The sequence below is a fragment of the Citrus sinensis genome, chromosome 4 (assembly GCF_022201045.2).
Source record: "Citrus sinensis cultivar Valencia sweet orange chromosome 4, DVS_A1.0, whole genome shotgun sequence".
Taxonomy (NCBI): Eukaryota; Viridiplantae; Streptophyta; class Magnoliopsida; order Sapindales; family Rutaceae; genus Citrus; species Citrus sinensis.
In genome coordinates this window covers 12,276,789-12,286,742 of record NC_068559.1, presented here as the reverse complement: position 1 = coordinate 12,286,742, position 9,954 = coordinate 12,276,789, and positions in this window count along the sequence as shown.

Here is a 9,954-nt window from a genome sequence, read left to right as displayed (position 1 = left end):
AAAGGAATAAGGAAATGTAAATCCCCTAAATCATTGACAATAAATCTTTAAATCACAACTTTGACTTGGCCACCAATATCACTGCCGCAGATTTGCGAGAACAATGGTTAAAATTAAAAAGGATAAGGTGTGTTGTTAGTATATTTTTTAGTTACATTCACATAAATCTACCTGTAACCACTATCATTATAAAAATGGTATTTTCAACTATGAATTTTGTAAAGAATTTACTTCAAAACTAAATGGGTGATAATTTTGTGAAGAATCAAATTCGAAACCAAATGGTGATCAATAGTTAAATGATAACTTAGTTGTATACGTAAAAAAAAAAAAAAAAAATTCTTGTATTAATAAAGAAGCTATTATTCAATATTTTTAAAATATAAAAACACGTCAATAACAGTTAAGGAAGTGTTGTAAATGATTCTACCAATGAAGTTAAATATTTTGATTCGTTATTTTGAAAACATAACAGACGCAAAAATTAATAGATGACAGACAATACCCTAACTTGGGTCCGCTTATAATACAATAGCTGTATCTCAGACGACCGCTTTTTATTTTTTTTTTAATATAGCAGATAACTGGCCACCGATACCCTCATTTTAATTGGTTAAAAGTGGCAAATTTTAAAAGGTAACTATCGTACAGCTCCCTCATTTTATGTAAATATCAAGATAATCAATTCAAAATTAGAAAACTATCAGAGACCCCCTCATTAAAAAAAATACTTCTTTTTCATTTAATTCATGGAAAAAATAGTTAATATTTAATATATTTAAATTATGTATTAATGAAAAAAATATAAATAAGTAAAATTAATAGATTAATATATTTAAACGAAAATAATTATATTATTTTCTTAATATTACATTATAAATTTAACGATATTTTACCTTAAAAAATGTAACTTATGTACTAACGAGAATAATATTTTAATATAATAAATTACAATAAAATATATATCAATTAAACTATTTTTTATATTACTTTATAAATGTAGTGATGTTTTGCTTAAAAAACTATCAAAACAATTTTATCAACTTTTAATGACATTAAAACCCAAGTATTTAAACATATAACGGAAACGATTCAATTATAAATATTTGGAAGAAATCAATCCCAGTATCCCAAATAAATATATGGAACTATCGAATAATTATCATACCAAACATCATAATTATCTCTCAAATGTTGTTGTTGTTATTATTAGTGGCTAATATTATTATGTTCTATGTATACCCTCTAAAAATTTAATTGTATACCCTCTAATATTAATATGTTCTATGTATACCCTCTAAAAAATTAATTGTATATTAGACAAATATAAAGCATCTAATATTTGATACTTTTAAATAAAACTCACAAACAATCTCTTATACAAATTAATTCATACAGTCTTATGTCAAATTAATTACTTTATTTAATCTTCTTTTTTTTTGCTAAAGTAAATTCTTTTTGCTAAACATTAATCAAAATCATAATGGTACACAATATGGATAATTATAATTTGAATGCAACTAATATTGAATAATGTTATATTAAATTATATTTATGGTTATATACTTTAGGCATGACAATTACATTTTTAAACTAAATCAAATTATTTGAGTAATACTGCACCGACTAGATGGTTACATGATTTGTATACTGAGTGCACATTTGGTATGAATTATTTAATAGATATAAGTACTTATTTAATCCCATAATCTCTTGTAATAATTTTTGTTGTTGTTTAGTTGTTTTCTAATAGAGCTTTTGAAGCCTAAATAAGCTATTTTGCCTCTAGTAGTAAAAGCGCAAATTTTGAGCTTTTGGGAATAAAAGTTGAATTTTTTTTTAAATGTTAAAATATCTAAAATATCCTCTATTCATTTGACAATCTTATTTTATTCTTTTCATAACATAACTTTTAAAAAACTTGTCTATTAAAGTAATTTAATAAATTTTTAATAAAAATTTTTATTGACAACCAAACAACAATTCTTTTTTTTTTTTGTAAAAGCTCTATTTATAAATGCTTTACTAACAAAAACTCTACTTAAACAACCTCTATTTGAAAAGTTGTACCAAACGGAGCCCGAATAGTGTGCAATTATCATAAAATTAGTTCAATCTTACATTTATAGCTATATTTTTTCAAAATTAGGTTAATTTATATAACAACTAAAAATAATAAAATTATGTAATATTAACAAGCTTAAAAATAATATAAATTATATTATATTATATTTTTGGTGAAATATTAAGTGATTAGGTTTCATTTAGGCGGGTAAAACTACCGCCAAGATAAAACACAATTTTTTTCTTTTTTAAATACCCTGTATACATTTACAATTTTTTAAAAAATTTTCCCAAATTTTTATACAAAATATAAATACCTCTCATTCTTCCATTGTTAGAAACCCTAGCCGCTCAACTCAAAAATATCACCGGCCGCCATCATAGATGCTCAACAAAAAGAAAAACAAGTGGTCGCCATGAGTTTTTGCTCCTAAATTTTGTAAATCTCGCTCTTATCTTTTGTCTTTCTCACTACAATCCACTAGATCCCTCTTCTTTTCACCTTCATTAATCTCCCAAAATAAATCAATAAAAAAGTTGGCATCTTTTGAACACTTACAGTTCAAGGTTAATGAACAAGCTTTGAAATTGTATTCAAAATCTATGCTCAAGCTTTTTGCATAAAAAATTTATAAATTCAGTTCCCTTTTTTTGAACTTGCCTTATTAGGGTTTAGAAATTAACTTTAATTATTATTTTTTATATATTTTGAATTATCAATTAGAGTTTTCAATCCCTTTTTTATTAATTATTATGGTTCCAATCTAGATGGATTGGCAAGGGAGAAAATTGACAGACAATCTGATGCAGACAATGCTTTGGGCATCCTCTCTAGTGGTTGGATCTAAGTCCAAGTGAAGCTTATGACTGATGAGTAGCCTAAGCTTCAGCTTACTGTCGCCATTCAAAGAAAAATCTGGTAAGAATAAAGGTAATTTTTATAGGTAATAATAAAGGTAACTTATTAACTGATATTATTAGGGTAATTTGGTCATATTTTTATTTGATGAAATATATGAACTATGCCTTTATCGGAAGAAATACAAGAAATTAGGGTCCAAATGTCTAGTTAGTTGAAATTAAAGAAAAAATTGCATCTGAAATCTGGAGGTCGACAGTAAATTTATGTGATAATATATATGTGTATGTGTGCATATAAAACTTGTGAAATTCAGTAATGAAATCCTATTAGATAACATTGGATTTCTTTACTTCTGAAGAATTCATAAAATTAAGGTCACATGTATTCTGCGTCTTTTCGTTTGTTTCCTAAAGTAAATGCCAATAAATGCAGGTATAATGTTGATCTGTACAGTAATTTCATTTCTTTTTAGTGATTCATGCTAGAAAAATGAAAAAAAAGGGCTAAAAAAGACATTGGTTTGAGTTGTTTTTTTCTCTCTGTTTTGATATTGTTATTTCTATCATTTGAAATGCTTCGACAATTTGTAATCTAATTATTTTTAAGTACTCTGTCTACTCGAATATAGTGTTTGGGAATTCGGACAAATTATAAGAATTGTGGGAACTACAATAAATAAACAAACAAATAAATAAATACATGTTGTGGGAATTCTGAATGTATTTTACTTACAAGAATAAATCTAAATGTAGACAATTTTTTTAGGTGCTTAATTTCTATTGCATTTTGTAAGTTTTTCATATTAAATGCTATTTCATGATATATGTTGTTCACGTAATCATGGATCAGTAGTCTTGAAAAGTTTTCATCTTGTTAATTCTGGATGTATTCTCCTCTTTCAGAGCAACAAATGAATTTCAAGTTTCTTGAATTGCTGTGATGTTTTGATTTCAATGCATGAATTTTGTGGTTTCTGTGTCACTATTTTACTATTACATGTTATGCAAAGGTGATGGGAATTATGAGTCTGGTTTGGCCAACTTGCTTCTCAGTCCTGTGTTATTTTTTTTCATTTGTTTCCTAAACTAAATACAATTGTAATATTGATTTCTATAGAAGTTTTATTTAATTCCAGTATTTCATGCTAGAAAAATGAAAATTAAAAATTATATTGATTTGAGTTTTCCCCCTGCAGTGGTATTGAAAATTACATTGATTTCAGTTTTTCCCCCCTGCTGTGGTATTGAAAATTCTATTGATTTGAGTTTTTACCCCCCGCCATGGTATTGACATTACTACTATTTTAAGTGCTATGGTAATTAGTAATCTAGATATTTTACGTGCTCTGGCTACTTGAACCGATTGTCTGGGCATGCCGACAAATTATAAGAATTATGAAAACTACAATAAATATACAAGCAAATGGATAAATAAAGAAGGTTTACATTTTGAATGCATTTTACTTACAAGAACAAATCTATATGCTGATGAATTTTTGACAATTATCTTTAGGTGCTTAGTTTCTATTGCACTTTGTGAGTTGTTCATATTAGATGCTATTTGATGATTTATATTATTCATGCAACCAATTTTGTTCTTGTTCATTCTAGATGTATTCTCTCATCATTCATGCAATCAATTTTGTTCTTGTTTATTGTAGATGTATTCTCCTCTTTATCTTCCAAAGATACTTTATCGTTAAAATAAAGTTGACATAAAGGTTGCATAGAACAAGTATGCTAGTCTGAGAATAATTTTATGTTTTAATATTACTGTTAAAAAATTTCTTTAGAAATAATATATTAGTATATAGTTTTGTGTTTAGTTTGCATTAAGTTTTTTTTGGTTAAAAATAAAATTTATTTTATCCTACCCTAGAATTTAGGACGTGCATTTGAAATTTTGAATATTATTTATTTTTTCCAAGCCTTGTTTTCTATTACCATTTATTTAATATATTTTTTTTGTATGCAAGGACCCTTGAAATATAGCAGCATTTGAACTCTAGTTTTTGGAAGCTGTAAATAGATTTAGTTTTGTGTTTTTTATTTGATGTCAAAAGTTTCAAAATTATTTTCCAAGAACTTGTAAAAGATTCTTGTAAACTTGTGTAGATGAATGGAAATTTTGATTTGGTTCATTTTTTAGTGCACTGGATAAAGTTCATTTACAGGCAAATGCCAACTAATCATTTGAAAAACTAATAAATTAAACATGCTTGAAAAACTATGCTATTAGATCTCTATTGAAAATGAAGTTTATTAGAATTTAGGACATGCATTTGAAATTCTAGATATTTTTATTGTTTCGAAGAATTGTTTTCTAACACCATCTGGTTTTTCATACGTTATTTGATTGCAGAGACCCGTAAATCTATTTATTCTTAACATGCCCCCGTGAGCTCAAGGTCCTGGACAGACACTGAGCTTAGTTCTCATATAAGTAAAATAATCAAAGCCAAGCGGTTTAGTGAGCACATCTACTAACTGATCAAAGCTTGAAACATGTTCAATAGCAATTTTCCTTATTGGTAATGTGTTCCCAGATAAAATGAAGATCTAACTCAATATATTTAGTTCTCGGATGGTATTTAGGATTGTTGGCAAAGGTTTCTGCACTTTTATTGTCACACTGAAGAATAAAAAAATAATATTATGCATTTGATTGCAGAGACCCGAAAATCTAGCAGCATATGATGTCTAGCTTTTGAAAGTTGTAAATTGATTCAATTTTGTATTGGTTTTCTTTGATGCTAAAAGTAAAATCATTTTCCCACAAGCTTGTAAAAAAATCTCATAAACCTGTTTGGATGGATGGAATTTTTTATTTGATTAATTTTTTTAGTGCATTGCATAAATTATTAGGGTATTGTAATTTCATTCACAAACAAACACCAACATACCGTTTAAAAAATAATAAAAATACGCCAAAATAATAATCTTGTGTTATAACTGTGGTGTTATATTTTCTTAATGACATATTAGTTATGACAAATATTGGAAAACTATTTTAGTTAAGTCCTGAAAAATTGAAGAACTTATTTAGTAAATAGAAAATTATATGCATATTTAAATGAGAATATACTCATTAAAAAAGTGATGTTAATAAATTATAATTATTTGAATAATAAGTGAGCATAGATGTGATCAAAGGTTAAAGTCTCAAGTATAGATGATCAAATCTCTTGAAGTAATGAATAATGATTTCAATTAAAGAAAGATATTTCAATACCTTTGGTTTTGTAGCCTAAAAATATCAATTGTGCAATCAAATGTTAATGATATTTTAATAATCTAAATGAGTACCAAAATAGCGTATATTATTATACATCCTTATTATATTTAACTATAAATCTCACAAAGCATATTAGTAATAATAATAATAATAACTGTAGTAATATTAAAAATAAATACTAATAGTAGTAGTGATACAAATAAAATAATCACACTACTTATGATGACATGAATTTCGGTTGAAGTGAGGAGACATTAAAGAAAGTATTTTGAAAAGAAAATAGGGTGTTATAAACTTTATACAAATTAAGTGTTTTAGATAAAATTTATTTTTGTTTCATAATCCTCAAAAAGAAAAAAAAAAGGGAGATGTTTCAACATAAATAGATATTTTAACTCATACCATCGTAACTTTAGAAGCATAACAATTGCAATCATTCTTACTTGTTATTTATATATATACCGTTGGAGTTATGAAAAACTAAAGAAATTAAAAGCTCAAGTATACATACAATCAAGTTCAAAAGATCTTATAAAGTAATGAAGAAATTAAAAAAAAAGAAAAGAAAAGGACACATTATGGACCCAAAATGTTGAAATTTATAAAGGGTTGCAATAACAATTTTTCAATATTATGTGGTAAATTGATATTTGTAAAAATAGCAAGGGGTTAAACATAATTTACCTTATTGAAATTATTATTATTTTAAAAAGAATACTATTATTAGATAAGAAAAAAGGACCTAGAACTTGTGACTATAGTGTTGGAATTTAATGAAAATAATAGAAACATAAAATCATTATCATGTGTAAAAGAGTAAGAATAACTTACGCAAAAATGAGAACAAATTACTAGAAACTTGAAAACTTATAAAGGAAAGAAAAAATTCATAAAGTGCACTTGGAACATTACCCAAAATATTGGAATTTATTTCAAAGAGTGGGAATATCGAACCAAAATGTGGTGGGAAAAAGAGTTGAAAATGTTAATCCAAAAGTTGGAAAAACTTACAAAGAATTTTGATAAATTCCAATAAGAAGTAAGAATCTTAAAAATAGACTTGAAATATTCACCTAAGATATTGGAATTCAACAAAAAGAAAAGGAATATAAAACCAAAAACTGGTGGGAACAACAATTGAAGAGCTTAACCCAAAAATTGTAAGTAGTTACCAATAATTTGATAAATTTCAACTATAAATAGGGATTTAAAAATGAACTTGAAACATTCATGTTAAATGTTGGAATTAAATGAAAAGAGTAAGAATATAAAACCAAAAGGTGGTGGAAAAAAGAATTGAAGAGCTTAACCTAAAATTCAGAAAGAGTTACCAAGAAATGATAAATCCAACAATAAGTAGGGATCAAAAACTAAATTTGAAACATTCACGAAAAACATTAGAATTAAAAAAAAAAGGATTAGAAATATAGAACCAAAAAATGATGAAAACAAGAGTTGAAGAGCATAACCTAAAATTTTTAAGGACTTAATAAGAATCTAATAAAGGTTAACAATAAATCGAGATCTAGAAAATGAACTTGAAATATTTAAACAAAATGTTAGAATTAAATGAAAATAGTTGGAATATAGAACCAAAAAAGTGGTGGGAACAAGAGTGGAAGAAGTTAACCCAAAAGTTGAAATAATTTACCAAAAATTTAATAAATTTAAACGCGAAGTAGGGAGCTAAAAAATAAATTTGACATATTTACCCAAAATGTTGGAATTCAATAAAAAGAGTAGAAATATTAAACCAAAAAATGGTGGAAAAATAAGTTGGAACAACTTACTAATAACTAGATAAAGTCAAATAGAATATAGCGACATAAAAAATAAACTTGAAATATCAACTTACAAAATTGGAATTTGATGAAAAAAGTGGAAATATAAAACCAATGACCGATGGAAAAATGAGTTAAAACGACTTACTAAGAATTTGATAAATTTTAATGGAAAGTAGGGATCTATAAATCAAACTTGAAGTATCCAAACAAAATGTTGAAATTCAATAAAAAAAGTGGGAATATAAAACCAAAAAGGGTGGAAAAAAGAGTTGAAGGGGTTAACCTAAAATTCAGAAAGAGATACCAAGAATCTGATAAATTAAAAAATAAATAGGAAAAAAAAACTTGAAACATTCACGAAAAATATTAAAATTAAACAAAAAGAGTAGAAATATAAAACAAAAAATGGTGGAAACAAGAGTTGAGAAGCATAACCTAAAAGTTTCAAGAAATTAACGAGAATCTGATAAAGTTTAACAATTAGTTGAGATATAGAAAATGAACCTGAAATATCTAAGTAAAATATTAGAATTCAATGAAAATAGTCGGAATACATAACCAAAAAATGGTGGGAATAAGAGTGGAAGAAATTAACCCAAAATTGAAACAATTTACCAAGACTTTAATAAATTTTAATGGAAAGTAGGGATATAGAAAACAAACTTGAAATATCCAAACAAAATATTGAAATTCAATAAAAAAAGTAGGAATATAGAACCAAAAAGTGGTGGAAAAAGTAGTTGATGGGGTTAAACTAAAATTCAGAAAGAGTTACTAAGAATCTAAAAAATCCGACAATAAGTAGGAATCAAAAAATAAACTCCGAACATTCACAAAAAATATTGAAATTAAATTAAAAGAGTAGAAATATAAAACAAAAAAATGGAGGAAACAAGAGTTGAGAAGCATAATTTAAAAGTTTCAAGAAATTAACAAGAATTTGATAAAGTTTAACAATCAGTTGAGATATAGAAAATGAACCTGAAATATCCAAGCAAAATGTTAGAATTTAATGAAAATAGTCAGAATACAGAACCAAAAAGTGGTGGGAATAAGAGTGGAATAAGTTAACCCAAAAGTTGAAATAATTTACCAAAAATTTGATAAATTTTTATGGAAAGTAGGGATCTAGAAATTGAACTTGAAATATCCAAATAAAATTTTGGAATTCAATAAAAAGAGTAGAAATATATAACCATAAAGTGGTGAAAAAAAATAGTTGAAATGGTTAACCTAAAATTTGGAAAGAGTTACCAAAAATCTAATAAATCCAACAATAAGTAGGGATCAAAAAATAAACTTGAAACATTCATGACAAATATTGAAATTAAATTAAAAGAGTGGAAATATAGAACAAAAAAATGGTAGAAACAGGAGTTGAGGAGCATAACCTAAAAGTTTTAAAAACTTAACAAGAATCTGATAAAAGTTAACAATAAGTCGAGATCTAGAAAATGAACTTGAAATATTTAAACAAAATGTTAGAATTAAATGAAAATAGTTGGAATATAAAACCAAAAAAGTGCTGGGAACAAGAATGGAAGAAGTTAACCTAAAAGTTTAAATAACTTACCAAGAATTTGATAAATTTAAACGTGAAGTAGGGAGCTGAAAAATAAATTTGACATATTTACCCAAAATGTTGGAATTCAATAAAAAGAGTAGAAATATTGAACAAAAAAAAAATGGTGGAAAAATAAGTTGGAACAACTTACCAATAACTAGATAAAGTTTAACAAAATATAGCGATATGGAAAATAAACTTGAAATATTAATCTAAAAATTTAGAATTTGATGAAAAGAGTGGAAATATAAAATCAATAACTAGTAAAAAAATGAGTTGAAACAACTTACTAAGAATTTGATAAATTTTAACGGAAAATAGAGATTTAGAAATTAAATTTGAAATATCCAAACAAAATGTTGGAATTCAATAAAAAAAAGTAGGAATATAGAACCAAAAAGTGGTGAAAAAATAAATTGGAAGAATTTACCAAAAACTAGATAAAG